An 18,570-nucleotide genomic window follows, 5' to 3' on the forward strand; every position below is an offset into this window, starting at 1 on the left:
CCTTTGTTCTGCCTGCAGAGATGCTGGGCCCCAAAGAAGAACTAACAAAGGCTCTAGCAGAGTGACTCTCATCTTCTCTGTTCATACAACATGTTTTCTCTTCTTACAATGTGACTGATGAACACTCACTGGATCTACAAGAAGGATTCTCATAACCGAGGATGTGTGCACTCAGGAGGCTGAACTTAGAAACTCACAAGCAAACACAGGGCTGAAGTCCAAATGAGGCATGGAAAATCAGGACGATTCCCTGATTCTTTCTGTCCTTTTGCTTCCTACCAGGGTCTCCTCAGGAAGTTCAAGGTGATGTTTCTCTCCAGCATGATATTCATGATCAGGAGACTCTGTGGCTCTTAAATACCTAATATGATCAATGCAGTTCTTTCATCTATGGCTTCTGAAATTCTGTTTTAAAGGCAATTTATATTTCCTAAGGCTGTTGCTACTTATTACTGGGAGAGAGCTATTGTTGAGACATTGTCTACATAGCTTAGGCTAGTCTGGAACTTGAGACATTCCTGCTTCTGCCTCCCCAGTGCTGGGATTTATAGACCTGTAGCACTTCCCCTGGCATATTTTTAAAAAATTGTTTTTAAGCAGTTTCAAGAGATATTAATGAAGCAGAAAGTCATCTGTTATGAAATATTTATTTATTAATGTTCAGTGAGAAGATAAAAGCCTTTGCTGGAATGGTATATGAGTAAACACGAAGATTATTAGGTCCCAATGTTTCACAGGGCAAACCTTTTTAGAATTACTTTTTAAAAAATAACAAAATCTCATTGATGGACTATTTCTGTTGGGTTACCCATTACTTTCCATTGCATAGTCAAGCAAAATGTTCCATTTTAGTAGTATGGCAATGATTTCATTATATCAACTAGCCAGCAGGGCCATTCATTATAATATATTTTAATAAATAAATATTTCACACCTTCATTTGCATCATTCTGATAAGATGTTCTCAAAGGCCTAGGTACCTTTATTGAAAGAACACTGGATAAGGAAATAATATATTAGAAACAGTTTGAACAGAGAGCACACTCATGCACCAGGTACACATTCCAACAACACAGAACACCAGAAGACATAGTGTGAACCCAACAGGAAGTTCAAACATGCTGCAATTAACTGAGAAGTTACTGGCAGATTGCATTGCCCTCATCCTAGGGCAAAGCCACTCTGGCAGAATACTTTGTTTTGTTGTTCTTGCCTGGTTCTACTTTTCAATTCACCGTGTCGCACTGCAAGTGAAGCACAGACTGTAATAGATCAAATTCACACAGGGGCCGGCTATGTTCTTCAGGTCACCGTTACATAATATCCCTTAAAGTACTTTCCCATGGTGATTGACAGGAATGTTTTCATAACATGTATTTAAAAATGGGATTGTAATCAACAAGTCTACCATCTCCACTTATGTCTTCAAAATACACTGCAGTTTAAAATGTTGAGACAAGCTCACTCTGTAGGCCAGGCTGGCCTTGGCCTCATACTTGGGTTGTTCTTACTTCAGTCTTTTCAGTGTTACAGTTGTGTTACAACCATCATGCTCAGCTTCAAAATACATATGCTAAAAGATTGTAGAAAAATACACATTATCAGTGGATTAGAGGAGATTTTCTGTAATATAGCATACTCTAAGCGGATGACTTTACTTTTGAAATTAAGACCCTTACTACAAAAGAATTCCTGTAGCAGAGTGAGCATAGTCCACAAAGAAAGAAAAGCCTTTTTGTTCACAGGTGCAGAAGCCTGGGGTTCTCTGGTGGCTCGGGCAGGCTCTGGGATGAGAGAGGAAGAGAATGCACAGGTGTTGGTAGGTTCTTGACTGACACATCTGATATGTTGAGATTGAAACATAACAATTGAAATGCATACGCACACTCATGTTCACCAAGTAATAGCCTTAAAGGACCATATCAATCACTTTGGTTGCAGATTGCCTAGATTTTTCTAACTAGGCAATTAAGGCTCATCTAAGTTGGAAAAACAAAAAGAGACAACTGGTAGAAAGGTGTAAAGTGCTGTGGGGAGTCTGGGATGTGTAGAATTTGAGAGAAATGGATGACAGTGGTGGAGGCCAGCAGAGGAGACTAACTGATTGTGGTTGGATGTCAGCAGGTGTATGCTGACAGTGGAGGCGGCAATACAGATTTGAAAACTAACATAGATCCATAACCATCCTAGATACTTTAGATTTTATTCAATTGACTTTTCGTGGAGTTTGGGAACTACCCTTGGGCGTTCTGGTATAAAGGTTCTAGTCTATACTTCCGACCCTAATTGCTTTGTCTGACTTGATTCATGGGTGTTAAAGTTTGTGTGAAGATAGAAATCTAACCAGCTTGCCTTATGCTTAGACCATGTGACTGACTGCAGAGGTGATTCAGCCACAACTCTCTATGTCACTGTAGACAAGACTGGAGCCTGAGTAACAGTGCTTCTGAAGGATTTTGAAGTGCATCTCTTGGCAAAGACTTGTTTTGAGCCTCATCTACTTCTCTTTGGGACAGAGAGATGCAAGGCAGTCTTGCTCTGCACTAGCATTCTCTGTTCCCTGTGAGGCTATTTTGGGTAGTAATCAGTCAGCTTCTGCATTAAATCACTCCCAGAAACATGAGAATCCTGAAGAGACAAGCCAATGTCCATTTTTAAACACAAATGATGTCATCATCAAGTATGCTTATAATTGAGATGATTTTAGGATTCTGTACTTCATAACTAAAAGCAGAATCATGTACACAAAAAAGCCAATATAGCAGAATCATGCTGTTAACAGCTGACTTTAAAAGAAGTGAAACGTGAGATCATGATGTCACAGAAATCACTGCATGGATATGAATCTTGAGCTAGCATATGGCATCATAGAGCTTAACAGATGTCACTCCAGAGGCATGTCCTGCATAACAGGATGATGCCATTCTAAATGTCCTCTCCAGACCCTGCTTCTCGGTGCTGTCAGAGATTTCCTCATCTTTAGATTTTATCATGGATATCTCAAGCTGTCTTTTAGCCTGTGCAGACCTCAGCTTCCAAAGTGGATACAATTAATTTTTAAGTGACTAACACTTAAAGGAGGGGAGTTGTCTATTAAAACATAGACTAGCCGTTTACTGAAGTAAATAAGAATCATTGTCTAAGCTTATGTTGGAGAGGATATGGAGCAAGGGGAACACTCCTCCACGGTGGAAATGCAAACTTGTACAGCCACTCTGGAAATCAGTATGGTGGTTTCTCAGAAAATTGGGAATAAGTCTTCCTCAAGACCCAGTTATACCACTCTTGAGCATATACCCAAGGAATGCTCAGTCTTACCACAAGGACACATGCTCAACGATGTTCATATCAGCATTATTCATAATAGCCAGCACCTGGAAAAAACCTAGATGCCCCTCAACTGAAGAATGGATAAAGAAAATGTGGTACATATACACAATGGAGTACTACTCAGCAATGAAAAATCAATGATATCATGAAATTTGCAGGCAAATGGATGAAACTAGAAAGTATCATCTTGAGTGAGGTAACCCAGACTCAGAAAGACAAACATAGTATGTACTCACTCATAAGTGGATATTAGATGTGAGGGAAGGGATGGCCAGACTGCAACCCACAACTCCAGAGAGGCTAGCTAACAGGGAAAGACCCTAGGAGGGAGATATAGATGACCCTGCGAAGAAGTGGATGAGATCTACTTGAGCAGATTGAGTGTGGGGGTGTGGCAGAGGGTGAGGAGTGGGGGCTGAGAACATAGGGAAATGGGATGGTCAACCTGGAACAGGAACAGAGTGGGAGGGAAGGGAGGAAGATACCATGATAGATGAGGACATCATGGGAATAGGAAGAGGCAGGGTCTGGGGAGGCTCTCAGGAATCCACAAGGATGACTCCACCTTGATCTGCTGGCAGTGTCCAGAGAGTGCCTGGACTGGTCTACTCTGGTGACCAGTCTAGCGAATAACCTAGCTGACATCATAGAGCCTTTGTCCAGTGACTGATGGCGGCAGATGAAGAGATCCACAGCCAGGCACCAGGCTGAGCTCTGGGAATCCAATTGATGAGAGAGAGGAGAGATACTGCAGGCAAGGGACATCGAGATCATAATGGGAGGATGAGCAGAGCTGACCAGCCACGCTAGTGGAAGCCCATGAACTGTGGATTGGTGTCTGTGGAGCCCCCATGGGACTGGACTAGGCCCTCTGGATATGGAAGACAGTTGTTTGGCTTGAACTGTTTGGGGAGCACCCCGGCAGGGTGATGGGGATCTGTCCCTGGTCTATAGGCAGGCTTCTGGGAATCCGGTGTCTGCAGTGTGATGCCTTGCACAGCCTTTGTGCAGTGGGAAGGAGCTTAGACTTGCCTAGGCTCAGTGTGCTGGGCTCTGCTGACTCCCCATGGGAGACCTCGATTTGGGGTGTGGGGATGTGGGGTGGTACAGGAAAGAGGGCTGGGGGTGCGGGAGGGAAGAGGGGGCATCCGTGGAAGGTATGTGGAATGAGTAGAAAATTTCTTAATAAATAAAAAAATTCAAAAAAAAGAATCATTATCTAAATCCCTAGCATCTTGAGAGACTTGATAATGGCATGTTATATTATATTTCTACAACCAGTTCCTTATAAATTTATGTTTTGTATAACTTTTTTTGGTGTACTTCTCAAAACTTAAGAATTTTTATGTAAGTATATATACCTGGTTTCCATAAACAATCAATGTTTAGGGGCTCATATGGTCTTGGTTAGTTTGTGATATCATGAACTTGCATAGTCCTTAGTACTAGTAAGGAATTGGTAAAGTGCACATTGTCGGTGTCCATTGTAGGCATCTAGAATCAGACACTATAAAAGGAGAAGGCTATTATACATATGGTCAGATATCAGAAAGCTAGGTGGTCACCGAGGATGGACACCTCTTCCATAATCAGCACCTGGTAAAATAAGGAACTAAAACAGCAGGTCTGGTGACTGCTCCCAAGAATAGGATCTGAGTCCACCTCTGGCTCTGGGTGGGAACAAGTCCTTCTGAACTGCCCAGAAGATCATAGGATTACTGTCTACTGGAGGCTTTCTGGAAAAGAACAAAGACATACTGTTGTATTCTCCAAAGCAACTGTTTATTACCTGAACAAGAAAATGCTCTTCAGAAGAGCAGTGAGTTCAGGAAACATGTGAGCACCATATTGTGCTTCTGTCTACTCCCAGTTGGGAGACTGATTTGTTTGCAATGGCCTCCTACCCTTCAGAGTGCCTACTGTTACTCTTACTGAACTCCTCTGGTCTTCACAGGTCTCTGTTTTGTATATGCATTTATTAAACAGTTGGGATGGAGAAGTGGCTGAGCAGTTAAGAACACTTGCTGCTCTTGCAGAAGACCTAGGTAGGGTTTCTGGTAATCACACCAGGATGCTCACAATTGCTGGTAACCAGGAGAGCTGACATTCTGGCATCCTCTTTTGCCTTTTTAGGCACTTGCACACATGTGGTGTGTGGTGTACACATAATTCACACACACAAACACACACACACATACTAAAAATAAATAAAACTTGAATATATTCAACAGCAACAGAGAACATAGGGATCAGAGAGCAGAAGGGATGCCTGAGTAAGATCTTGTTAACAGAGATTAGGGTTTGACTGCAGCATAAGCCTTTTGAGTAATTCTGATTCACATTAACATTTTTGACCTGCTCATCTTTATGAATCTTTAATGAATCCAGGAATTCATTCTTGCAAAAGTACCTGCTGGGGGGTGCAGAAACCAACACCCCAGGAATGGTACTTTGGCTTTTTCCCCTACTTCTGCCCACAGCACAGGGACAAGTTTGCTTAGTTCTTGATATTTGACTACAGCATTTCTTCCAGTGACACGGTAGTCACACAGACCTTTCCCCTTTCTGACCCTCCCCCTCCCCCTTACAAAGAAAGGAGACTGAAGGTTATTGACTCCGGCCTCATCTAGGAAGGTTTTGACCTGTGTTCTATTCTGAGTGTTTATGCTGATACCCTGTATTTCATCTTCTTACTATCTCATAATTAATCTCCACCACCTCCCACAACCCAAACTCCTATTCATTTCTATAGCTTAGGAGGCTATCCAAATTACAACTGCTGAAAACCTAGAGTCTTAATGTGTTACTACCTGTGAACATGATAAATTTGTGTGTATTTTCTACTTCTAGTCTATCCATAATGACTTTATTCCGCAGACTTAAATTATCAAATCTTCCAAGGCCTGCATCTCCAAAGTGTGAATTTCTGATCATCAATGCAAAATCCATTGAAGATTAAACAATTCTATCTATAAAAACATGCCATGTATGGAGTTGGCAAGCACAGGAGACAGCTTAGTACTCTGAGAAGTCCCATTTGTTTTGGGGTTTAGGGACACAGCCTAGTTCCTTCACCTTTATGGACTATATGCACAAGCCAGGTTCCAAACTCTGTACCTAGCAACCTCAGATTGAACTTGCTTTGGGAGCATGCTCAATGAGGTACAACTGTACCCACTTTTAACTTTTTAGGGAGGATCTCATATACTTACTATGCCTATGTACAATTGAGAAGAGGCATACACAGTAGGAACAATGTATGTATGACTTAATCTACCAGTCAAAATAGGAAAGTATCCAAGCCATGCTCCTTATTAACTGGCTCCTCCTCCTCTTGGATCCCATAAAATGAAGTGAAGATCTGAGTAGTAATCAGAGCCCTTACATGCTTACCACCAAAGCAGATAGCATCTAACTCTATCACCTACACCATCATTTTGCTGCAAATAACATTTGTCTTGCTTGTTCTGTAAATCTGTGTGAGTCTGGTTTTCAATTCTTCGGGTAAGAGACCAAGAACTTGGAAACACTAGACATAGGCTCGGATGAGTGTGGGTTGCAGTGTGAACCACCAGCGAACCTTTATCAGAAATGTATTTCCTTTCTAGTTGGGCCCTGGAGCACATGGCTTGTAATCTCAGCTGCTCAGGAGTCCAAGGGAGGAGAATTTCAAGTTTAAGTCTTTGTGTGCGTAGAATGAGTTCAAGGACAGCTTAGGTAACTTAACGAGATTCTATCTCAAAATTAAAAAGCAAAAAGATGACTAAGCATATAGTTCAGTGCTAGAGTGCTCGTTGAGAATGTACAAAGCTGTAAGTTCAAGTTCCAGCACTGTAAAAAACAAAAATAAGAATAAACAAAGTATGCATACCTTTCCCAAATCCCAGCACTTGGGAGGTGGAGGCAGGAGGATCAGGAATTCAAAGATAGCATGGGATATGTGAGACTGTTTTTTGAAAAAAACAATAAATTCTGAAGTCAAGTCAAAGGGCCCATGTTTATGACTGTATATACATATATGTTAGTTATATCTGTGTCATCAATACCTATCTACAGCTCTGTAACTAGGAACGTCTGTCTAGGAGAGATGAACTGAAAATATTGAGTTAGCTTGAAAGACTTCCATTCTAGTCGTCTGTTCTAACCCTCTAGCTGATGTCATCTGAATTTTTTCTTTTCATTTTCTGATGTTACCTTTCCCACCTAAGGTAATTATTGTTGCAGAGTGAACTCTGACATCATTACTTTTACCAATTACATATATTCTATTGCTCTATGGTCCACATTGTGGTAGCTAGAGGAACATGACATGTTATGATAATAAATAATATCTATACTGAATAATAATGATGATGATATTGATGATAATGAATAATAATAGTAAGCAAAAACTAAACCCTGTGTCACAACCTTAGGAACTTCATTATAGCAAAGAAGTATCTAGCTCCACACACCTGCAGGGATGTGACTTAGAGTTAACCATGTCTAAACTCTTTAATTATGCAGTTCTTTCTCTTTTTGACAGAGTTGTTGGGTAGCAAACACACAAAAACCACTCTGAAAGCTCAGGGCAGTATTTTCTCTGCTGATTTATTTAATAAAATATTGAAGAAGAAATTTAAATATAGAATAGTGCAGTATTCTAGGTTTTCCTGACACCTATGCATATCAATCCTCATATGCAAGAGGGGAAAAGGCCACATGGTTGCTATTTTTAGTCTTTAATGACATTCTCATATAAAATGTTTAATGATTTGTATCTTCCAACTGTATAGTTAAGAATTCAAGTAGCAGGCTCTACTAATAATGATTTTTTTTGGACTAGTGGTATGTGCCAAAGTAAAGCCACAACATGGTGATTCACTTAAGTATGTTCTATGAATTCATGTGATGAGTGATTCCATTCTTTTGTGCAGTACAATACAGAAGCACATAGTAACAACCATGGGAACAGAAAATAAAGAGAATATCTATCACAAGAGTGATTGTCATATACTACCACTACTCAAGGGAGGAAACATCTAAATAAATCTGTAAGAAAGGAAGGGCTAGCCTTATTTTCCCAGATATATGAGAAATTTTGATAAACAACAAAAAAGTACTTTGCTGGGCTTTGCTACACAGTTGGAAAAATCTGATGAGATGGGTTCATGTGTCTGACAAAACTCCCAATTTCAACGCACAAAGCAGTTAGTAGTTTCATGTTTCTACATTGTACAATAGAGTACTTATTTAAGTGAGAGAAGCTGATTATAGAACCTTTTCCTGTTTCCTGCTGTGGAGAAAACCACAGCATTTGTGCATATGGAGCTCACATTGCTGCATCCTTAAGAAATAATGTTGGAGAGCTGATTAGGGGCAGGAAATAATGGTGGGATTTAGATGCTGATACTCAAGGTCAAGTCTGGTTTGAAGTGACATCCCCTCTGGCTAAATTTTCTCATCTGCTTTGGGCTGTAACCAGATGTCTCTAGTGAGTATTAACTCTAGAGATAAAATTGTAAATGATCCAAGTTTGTGAAGAATGGAGAAAAATCAGAGAAATCACATTGTCTAACTATTCAGTCAGTTCACAGGATGCTTGCCCAATACTTTCCTCATAATGTGAATGTCACATTCCATCTCTAAAGTCTGGAGACAAACTAGAGATGGTGAATCTAATTATGTCCCAGGGTCAAGTTGTCGTAGATGTTTGTACTCTGGAATGACATAATGTACTCTCTAACTAGTCTGTGACTTTGTTCTGTAACCCACACCTACCGTAGTTACAATGTCTGTCTCCAGCAAGAAAAAAGTCACTCACTGGGATAAATGAGCAGCAGCCCTTCCTTTCATTCTCTAAAGGAAAATGCCACAAGAAGAACTCCTTTTCAAGCTCTTCTGACTGGTTTGCTCTTGCCTGGAGTACATTTACTGCCTAGTGGCATGGCATCTGCTCTAGTCTTGGGTGTGTATCCAACACACCACTTATGCCATTACCACTGAGGGTTAAGTGCCTGCTTTAGTTCCAGCTCCAACCCCACCACAGAAAGTAGCCCTCAAAATATTCCTCATTCTGTCCCCAGAATTCACTCTCCATCTCTAAACACTTGCCTATTAAATGCGTGTTGAATTAATTTCTCATTTTGATTTTTAAATGGAAATATGCATATGGTGTCTCAGTGGATTTTGTGTGTGCGCAGGGTTCAACTTAATTCTCTGCTGCTGGTTGGCACTTCGCCCTGTCTGCTGAACACACTTCAGGGGAATTTTATGGCACTTAGTGCAGGCAAAGCATCTGGCACAAACACAAACTATTATTTTTTTCTCTGGGAGGAAGCTTATCACGAACCACAAATTGTGCTATTTATGAGCACTCTCTTTGCATAGAATGTAGCCAAGGGATAATTTGGAGATGGTTTGCTTTTAAAAATTTTTAGTGAATAACAGCTTTTTTTTTTATTTCCAGGAAGTGCACTGGATAATTGCAATGATGGCTTTACATTTTAAAGGTTATCTGGAAGACAAAATTCTTTCAAATACACAGAAAATTTCAATGCTTGGAAACTTTTAATATAGACTGTTTCATGCCCAAAATGATAGAGAAATTATGACAGCAATAATTGGTTTTCTTCCCTCTACACCCCCATAGTAATATATCTCTTATATTTCCTGAACAGACATGTCTAGAGGAGAGATCCGTCTCCACACTTCATCAATCAGGAAAGGGTTCACCTCATAGTGTTGTGGGATTCCTAATGGGAAATAAATGAATCCAATTGTTTCTTCGTTGTTTAATTCCTTTTCCTAATTATGTGTATCCATGTGTGTCTGTGTGGGGGTATGTGAATGGGGGTGAAATTGCCCATGGATGCCAGAAGGAGGCACCAAATTCCCTGGAGCTGGAGTTACAGCTGGTAATCAAACTTGAGTCCCCTGGAAGACCAGCATGCTAGCAGAAGCAAGTGCTCTTAATCACTGAGCTGTCCCTCTAGTGGAGTGGTTCTCAACCTTGCTAGACCTGTGACCCTTTAACACAGTTCCTCACGTTGTGCTGATACCAAACCATAAAATTATTTCGTTGCTACTTCAAAACTGTAATTTTGCTACTGTTAAGAATCACAATATAAATATCTGATATTCAACCCAAAAGGGGCCATGACCCATAGGTTGAGAACGACTGTGAGTCCAATCCTTTCAATTTTTCTTTATGAACTCTTGTCCCAAACACCAGTCTCAAAAGTGTGCAATTATCTGTAAGATCTTTCCGGCCTTCAAAACGATAATCTGTATTTCATCCAGATGTTTTGTCAGAGTTGAACACCATGTGGGTCTCTGGAGCATTTTAGTATTGTATAAAAAGTTGAGTTGTATGAGTTGCTATCATAGATAACCCCCAAACCCTTCATTCTTGTGGGTGGAGTTCACGCACATTCAATTTTTTTCTAGCTGTTCATTTATTTACAAAGGATTCACTGCACAGTTACTGTGGACCAGACATAATTATAGTATGTGGTCTGGAGATTACAGATGAAGTCTAGGCTGCTGCTAAATTGGGGAATTAATCAGCAACAGATGGTTACTGAAGTCCCTGAGAAATGCCATTTGTAAGACAAATTAAAGATATTTTTCTGTTTAAACATTGAAACCAATCCCCGGTCAGCTGCCGCATTTAAATGAATGAACTCAGACTCCAGCTGACAGTTATGTGGCTACATATTTACAAATCTTTCAGAGAGCTAAAGCATGCTTCAGCACTTAGCTGCTTTTATAAAAATCTTTCCTTGGAGGGCAAGTGTTTTTGCCCTTGATCTTCATATGTCAGCCACAGTAAATCCTCCTCTTCTCAGCCTAACACCACAGTAAGTTAACTAGGAAAAAAAACACATTTGTCCTTGCTGAGTAGAATGCAGTGGCTCAGCATTTGGTCTTCGGAGGCCAATTTCAAACTATTAAAGTTCCATCATTAGAACCGTGAAATGGAATGGGCGAAGTCCAGCTACAGGAGGCTGCAAGGAGGTGTCCTCAACCCAGGCAGTAAGGCTGTGCTCTCCGAGTCAAAACTGAACCAGATGAAATTAGCCTTTTGAAGAAACCTTATTAAAGGGCAGGTCAGAAGCAGGAAGGCATGCTAGGAACACTAATCAAGGGCTGACTGAATGCAGGATGGGCGATGACTTAATGAATATTATTAACATGTCTGAAATAAGGCTGTGCTTGCTGAATAGATCTCACCCTGGCATCCAGCGGAGGGAATTTAAAGATATGTGGGCCTTTTTCTCTGCCCCTGATAAATACAGGAGGAGAAGCCACCAGCTGATCTTATCAGCGAGTATGACTTCTGCTTTGGTTTCTTCTGACTCAAAGGGCAAGGGGCTAGTTGGTAAAGCACAGCTTTTCCAAGTTGTATAAACAGAAGTTTTAAAACCCTAGTGGCGGTGAAACACTGGGGAAGCTTCTGTCCCTGTGATAGGAGTCAAAGCCAATGCAGTCCTCATGACAGGAGATATTAATAACAGAAGCATAGTGATTGGCTTAATCAAAATTTGGCATGTTATAAGGTGGCTACTCAATGACTTTGGTAAAACATCATCTTGGTGCGTAGATCTGATGAGGAGGGAAGTCAGATAGCTGCCTCACTATAGACAAAAAGACTTTGTACTCATGGGAAGAGGCTGTTAGAGCAACCAGGAAGGCCCTTCTGCTCAGATGTCTTTCAGCCTCTCCATGCATCACTCTTTCTCCCCAGGAATGAGCAGGACTCAGTGGGAATCAGAGTCCCGGGATCTACTGTCCGGAAAGGTACCTTTGGATTGATTTCAGGACCAACTCTGACCCAGAGATATTGGGAGAAGGTTGAAATAATTCTAGGTTTGTATGACTGCTTTTGGTAAAGTAGGTTCTGGTTTCTATGACTAATTCTAGTATCTGTGACTTTCATTGAAGAACAGAAATTCTAAAGTCAAGGGCCTGTTTTTAAGGAAGAAAAAAAAGGAAGAAAAACCAGGGGAAAAGCTGGGGATGTGGTTGCTTGTGAGCTCCTTTCCTTTCATTGAGAGTTGTCAGCATGCCATGGACCATGATGGTGGGTTGGTTGGTTGAATTTTTATTTCAGTGCTGAGGTTTGAATCGAGTCCTTGCCTGTGCTAGGCTAGGGCTCTGCCATGGAGCTAACTCCTCTGCCCAAGGCACTGTGTTCTAAGGCATCCTCTTCTGGACCCCAGGAAGAATAGTAATGGCAACACTTAAGCACCCTCATTCCACAAATGAAGGAAGGAGATCCAAACTGCAGCTTTATGCAAACCCTAAAACTAAGGCTTTTGCTCTTTCTGTTTTTCATATCTTCAAAGGTTGGTTTTCAGTTTCTAAATTACTCTGTTAAAGGTATATTCAGTGTTTTGGAGATTAAAACCAGGACTAGGTTTGTTGGTTTTTAGTAATATTTGAAATTAGTACTGAAAAGTAAATTACAAAAAAAACCCTTTCTCTAAACACTAATTAATAAATTTTGTAAATATTAAAAATACAAAATATAACTGCTTATAATATTTAGTGAGTCTCTAAGTTGTTTGAGTTCACCAATGTCAAAGTACATTTAGCAATTAATATACTTTTATATTTTCATGACAACATTAAATACAGGAGCGTTCTCAGCCATGCTTGTTAATATTACCACTTCCACTGTTTAAACCAGCAAATGATTTTCCCCCTTAGGCATATATTAACAATTTACTTTTTGCAGACAGTACACAAATATGATTAGCTTCACAAATTACTCTTTATTCTGTTACTGGTAAGTAATTTTTATATTATAGCAGTGTAAACAGATGCTATTTTCAACTACATATCCAGCTCTAATGAGCTAATTTAATGTGTTAAAACAACAAAAGAACTTCAGGAATGATTCAGTGAGTCAAGCCACAGGGAAGCTCAGAGCAACACTGAACATAAAGTTTTTGAAAATATTCTAAGATTCAGTTATCACTAAAGAATTATAGAGCACCCGTTCTTTGAAATTCACTGGTAGCTGGGTAGTCACCTCAGAGGCTGGTACTTCAAATGTCCAAGCAGAAAAGTTCCATAGATGCTGTTCTTTACTCTCCCATTCCCTCAAGCTTGAGATGTCTGTCACTGCTCCAAGTTGAAGACCTGTTTTGTTCATTTTTTATATTCTTTCATTTGAATACTTACGTACTCTACAAATGTTTCTAGCCTGGGGCATCCCAACATGGAAACAGATTGTTATACAAGTAAATAATGGAAAGGAGATGCACAGAGGCAGCCTTGGAGACAGGACATACACTTGAAGAATGGGGCATGATGGGAGCCAAAAAAAAAAGTACCAGAAGGGCATCGACCACAGCCATTATGCCAGACAAATGGAGAGCACAAAAAGAATCATCATGTCCAGAGAAATGTATGTTGCCAGAGACTCTGATTCAGGATAGGACAGTCTAATGCTAATGAACTACCTTGAAAAAGGAGTTTGAGAAAGCTAAGCAATGAAAGAAGTATCCAAGTGCTTGCTCACTGACCTGCTAAGTGGAGTGGCCTCCTGAAGCAAGCACTCTGTCTTAATTTCCCTGCTGAGCTGAGCATTATTATTTAATCCTACATATATGTACTTCTAAATTATAAGCATTAAGAAACAAATCTTTGTTTGATTCTATCATTTGTGATTATACAAACATTAAAGAGTATTTTTAGAAATATTACTCAATATTTTAACTCTTTTTATAAAGTCTGTAGCATAAGAAATCATAAAAGTTCAAATAATGAAAACAAATAATGAAACATGAGCTAACCCTCCAGTGGGAACTTACAGATTGTCAGAAAAGTGTTTTTCCATGAGGAGATATTGAATGGGCATTTAATATCTATTTTGGGTAAATAAATAAATGATTTTGTTCACTTATTAATATATTTCTTCAGAGTTTCTCTATTTGAACAAGATTTCTTTTCCATTTCCTCATGACACCTGTGTTAGTTAAAGTAGCCATACCTTGGCATAAGCTACAAAATGAAGACAACTCCCAACAAGGCCACTCACTACACAATGAAAATGTTAACCTCAAGAGCTGAATATCTCCCATGGATGCATTTCTATTGAGAACATATCATCAGGTGATTTGATATACTAATTTATCAGTTACTTCAAAACTCAATGTGTTGTTGTTGTTGTGTTTTTTTTTTGTTTTGGCTTTGGTTTTTCAAAACAGGGTCTCACTATGTAGCTCTGGCTGTTGTGGAACTTACTTTGTAGAACAGGCTGGCCTCAAACTCACAGAGATCAATTTGCCTGCTTCTGCCTCCCAAATGCTGGAATTAGAGGCAACCCCACCACCACTTGGCCCCCCAAAATATATGTAATTAAATCTTAATCCAAATGAATACCATTAATCTTAGGTTTTCTCTGTAGATCAGGATGTTAAGATAGCAACCTGCTGGTTTTCAGTATTCCAGTGCCTATAATGGACGTGATTTGCCAAACCATCAAAAACACATGCAGCAGAACTGCCTAAAAACCAAATGCCCAAGGCAGGAAGAACACAAAAAGAGAAAAGAACAAACTTCTGGATTCTTTCGGCCTCCCCAGCTTGTGAGCTATTTATGTAGCACATTAAATGATAACAGAACCAACTTTTGGTTTATGGAGGATCTTAATGCCCCAGGCTAGAAACATTTGTAGAGTACCTAAGTAATACAAGTGTCTTAATAATGATACTAGTAATTATAAATATTTACCAACTCTATATTCATGTGTCTGTAAAAGGATGGTCTGTAAAATTCACAATTTCTCTCAAAATTAGATTTTATTATTACTATTTGAGAGGTGAATAAATTAGTTGTCAACATAAACAATTCTCCTAAGGTCCACATGGAGTGAACAAGAGCAAACATTGGAATCAAGTCTCCCTGTCTCCAAAGCTCACTGAATCACAAATAATACACAGAGCTATATCTTTATGTAAATATCCAATAAAATAAATACTGGATCCAGGAAAAGAAAAGAGGAGGCTCTGTTTTATGTTTTTGTATTGTTTTGGTTATTGTTGGTTTATTTTAAGTTCCACTCTGAAAACGCACGTATCTAAAGACGCAAACAGGAAGGAGCTATTGCTGGTTCCTACAGCTCTGCTATGTGTTGGCACAAAGCCAGACCATGCTCCTCATGGGGTAAGTGGCTATGCACTTGTTGCTAGAAGGGATCTGCAACATACTAGACTCCCATTAATTAAAATCTCCCAAGCACAGTTTTGCTGTTTCTTTCCTGTTCCTGTTCATTGATGGAGACAAGCACAGCCCTTGTATGCAACTCAGTACTCAGTACTCAATCAGCAAAAGTGCGAGGAACATTTGAAATCAGTGACCCAAACAGCTTGGGAAAAACAGCTAGATCCCACATCTAAAAACAAACACAGAAATCACAAGATGGTAGGTCAGGACTCCACCAGATTTGATGTACATACTGTTATTATATATTGTTAGATATACTAACAAATGAAAAATATTAATTTTAATTGTGTTATAAGCAAATATTAATCTTTGGCTGTTATGTAAGCAAAATATTTTTAGATCATTGGAGGAATTATGCATCTATTATCTATTGATTTGTATAGCACACAGTTACATGATGTTCACAAATATATTTACCTAATATTAAAATAAACTTATATGGGCAGAGAATTCCCAGACATGTTATCTAAATGAAGCATCAAAGTGCTCTGAAAAATCTACAAGTTCCATGGCGTTAACAAACAAAGGACCAGGCCTGCCTTTTCTGGGGCCTCTTTGGGTGCTTCTTTCAATAGGCTGGACTAAAGGACACCCACATGAGGTGCCTGACCACAGAACTGAGAAGACTCAAATGACTCTTCTACCACTTCTTTGTTAATTCTTAAGCTGGCATTTTCCTGGTATGATTCACATAACCAGATTCCAGAATGTTCTTCAGAAGAAGCAGAATACAGTTGCAGGGTCTTCTCTGCACTGAGTTAAAGCCAGGAAATCTCTCCCACAGTTCATCAGAACAGGTTGTCAATGTCTCCCCAAGTGTGACAGACTAAATAAAAAGACCCTGCTTCTTTGTGAGGAAACTAAGAAATAACTTGTGAAAACGTCTCAAAATATTAATATAGCGGATATCCCCAAATAACTACAAATTTTATTCCAGGAAGCTTTCAAATACACAGCTTTCCTACACTCCCTGGCTCTCATTTCTCCTAACATCATGAAAAAATACAAAACAGTAATTCACACATGCATCTTTATACATAAAATTACTTTGAGAGAACACAAAGATGATCTGATATTTTTTCATTCTTATCTGAGTGCTATCTATGGATATCATACTCCTTTGGTAAATAGCTGTTTATTTTTCTGTCCTTCCAGTGAAGAAGAAACATTGCTTTGGAAAGGGTATCTAAATACAAAAAGGTCCATGTCTTTATATCAATGCTTCATTGGACCCAAAAGTTTCTCTGAGCTTAGTTTTAGCTTCTGAATCTGCTTCTAAGGGAAAGCAAATGAGTTTTCAGATACAGTGGTGCTGAGGTGAAATTCTGACCTTTGCTGAGGGACTGGCTGACCTGGATATGTTACTCATTCTCCAAACCTCTTTTTTCATTTGCAGCATCATTCCAGGAAGTGCTGATCCTCTGAAGTGGGGATCAAATCAGAGGATCAAAATCCCCACGTATTCAATAAAGATGACATCTGAGTATTTATCCCAGATCTTTGATTTATTTACTCTTTATTCAATTTCTCTTTAGAACTCCTTTGTGGAAGGAATGACTTTCTCTCTATCAATTTCCAGATTCCTGACCTTTAGAAAACCTCAACTATTTTTCTCTAATCAACTCTAAATTAAGGTATAGGGAGAAGGAAAGAGAAGTATTCTCATGAAGGTAAGTTTTTTAAAGTGGCATTAGGAATGTCTGAATGATAATGTACACAGGCTGCAATGAAAGAGACCCTCAGGGGCAACATGAGTTAGCTTTGTGGTATTTGATTCTAAGGAACCTCAGAATTCTCTGTCTGGGGCACACAGCATGTGTGAATGAGAAGAGAATGAAAGGAGGTGACAGAGGCGGCACCGAGAGACATCCCAGAGACACTGTCCCTGGGATGTTCACACACCCAGAGAATGGTACAGTAGGAAATTCAGGGAAAGACGGCTGGAAGGAAGGATTCTTTTTCTCACCAGACGGGGATGAAGGTCACCTTCACGGACAGACAGAGAACTAGAGAGGAAAGACAAATAAAGAGGGGAGGACACACATTGTTCTCATGTGCTGTCTCCGTTCCTTGCAAAGCTAGAGACATTTCCAACCTATGATGGTCAGCAGCACACTTTTAGTCTTAAAAGTTTTCCTAGGAGCCCAGTAGTGGTGGTGGTGGTGGTGGCACACCTTTAGTCGAAGCACTCCATAGGCAGAGGCTAGTGGATCTCCAAGTTCAAGGCCAGCCTGGTCTAAAGAGTGAGTTCCAGGACAGCCAGGGCTACACAGAGAAACACTGTTAAGTTTGTCTAGGAAATGTTTCTTAGCTTTGTGTCACACAGAATAAAGATTGCTGCTCTGCTATATGCAGAGCCTGGGAAGGTTCTAGACTTCTTGTATGCATTAATAGGTCTCCTCAGATGATAGCTGAGAACCTTTCAGCAGGAAGCATTTCTCTTCAGTTAAAACATTATAAGCCATTACCATGTTACATTTTAGAGAATCGAGGAGCGGGATACAATGCTTCAGAAAGATTAATTTTTATTTCTTTTTGAACATTGAAATTCTCCCCAAAGTTACTTACAAAGAGAGAATGAATGCATTTTTTCAAAACATATACAAGATCAATATTTCATTACGAAGTAAATAACACGTCTGTTGTTTTTGCTTTTAAAATCAAATGTTGGGCTGACTGACAAAAATTTAATTACAACTCCCACTTCATTTCTTCTGGAACTTAGATCATGTCACATTTTTCCAGGACTTCTCAAAGACCAGGAAAAAAAAAATCACAGTTCACATTGCAAAAGCAAACACCTTGCCTCTTGCAGAGGCTACAGGAAGGTGCTATATTTAAGAAAATGCAAGGACCTGGTGATTCAAAGACAAGCCACCAGTTCTAGGGGCACCACTTTCTCTCGTGGGCTTGTGATATTCTCAACTATGTGCCAAGCTAAAAGCTGCACAGAGGGAAGGTGGGGGGTATATCATATCATGTACCCTAATAAACTTAACTGGGGATCAGAGAAGCAGAGCAAGC

At 39.7% G+C, this 18,570-nt stretch overlaps 1 protein-coding gene across 6 annotated transcripts in view; it reads right to left on the reverse strand.

The window, feature by feature from the left end:
• Znf385d (zinc finger protein 385D) overlaps positions 1-18,570 on the reverse strand; it is a 345,072-nt gene that overhangs the window by 106,692 nt on the left and 219,810 nt on the right. The window lies entirely within an intron of this gene.

Source organism: Peromyscus maniculatus, chromosome 9 (genome assembly GCF_049852395.1).
Source record: "Peromyscus maniculatus bairdii isolate BWxNUB_F1_BW_parent chromosome 9, HU_Pman_BW_mat_3.1, whole genome shotgun sequence".
Taxonomy (NCBI): domain Eukaryota; kingdom Metazoa; phylum Chordata; class Mammalia; order Rodentia; family Cricetidae; genus Peromyscus; species Peromyscus maniculatus.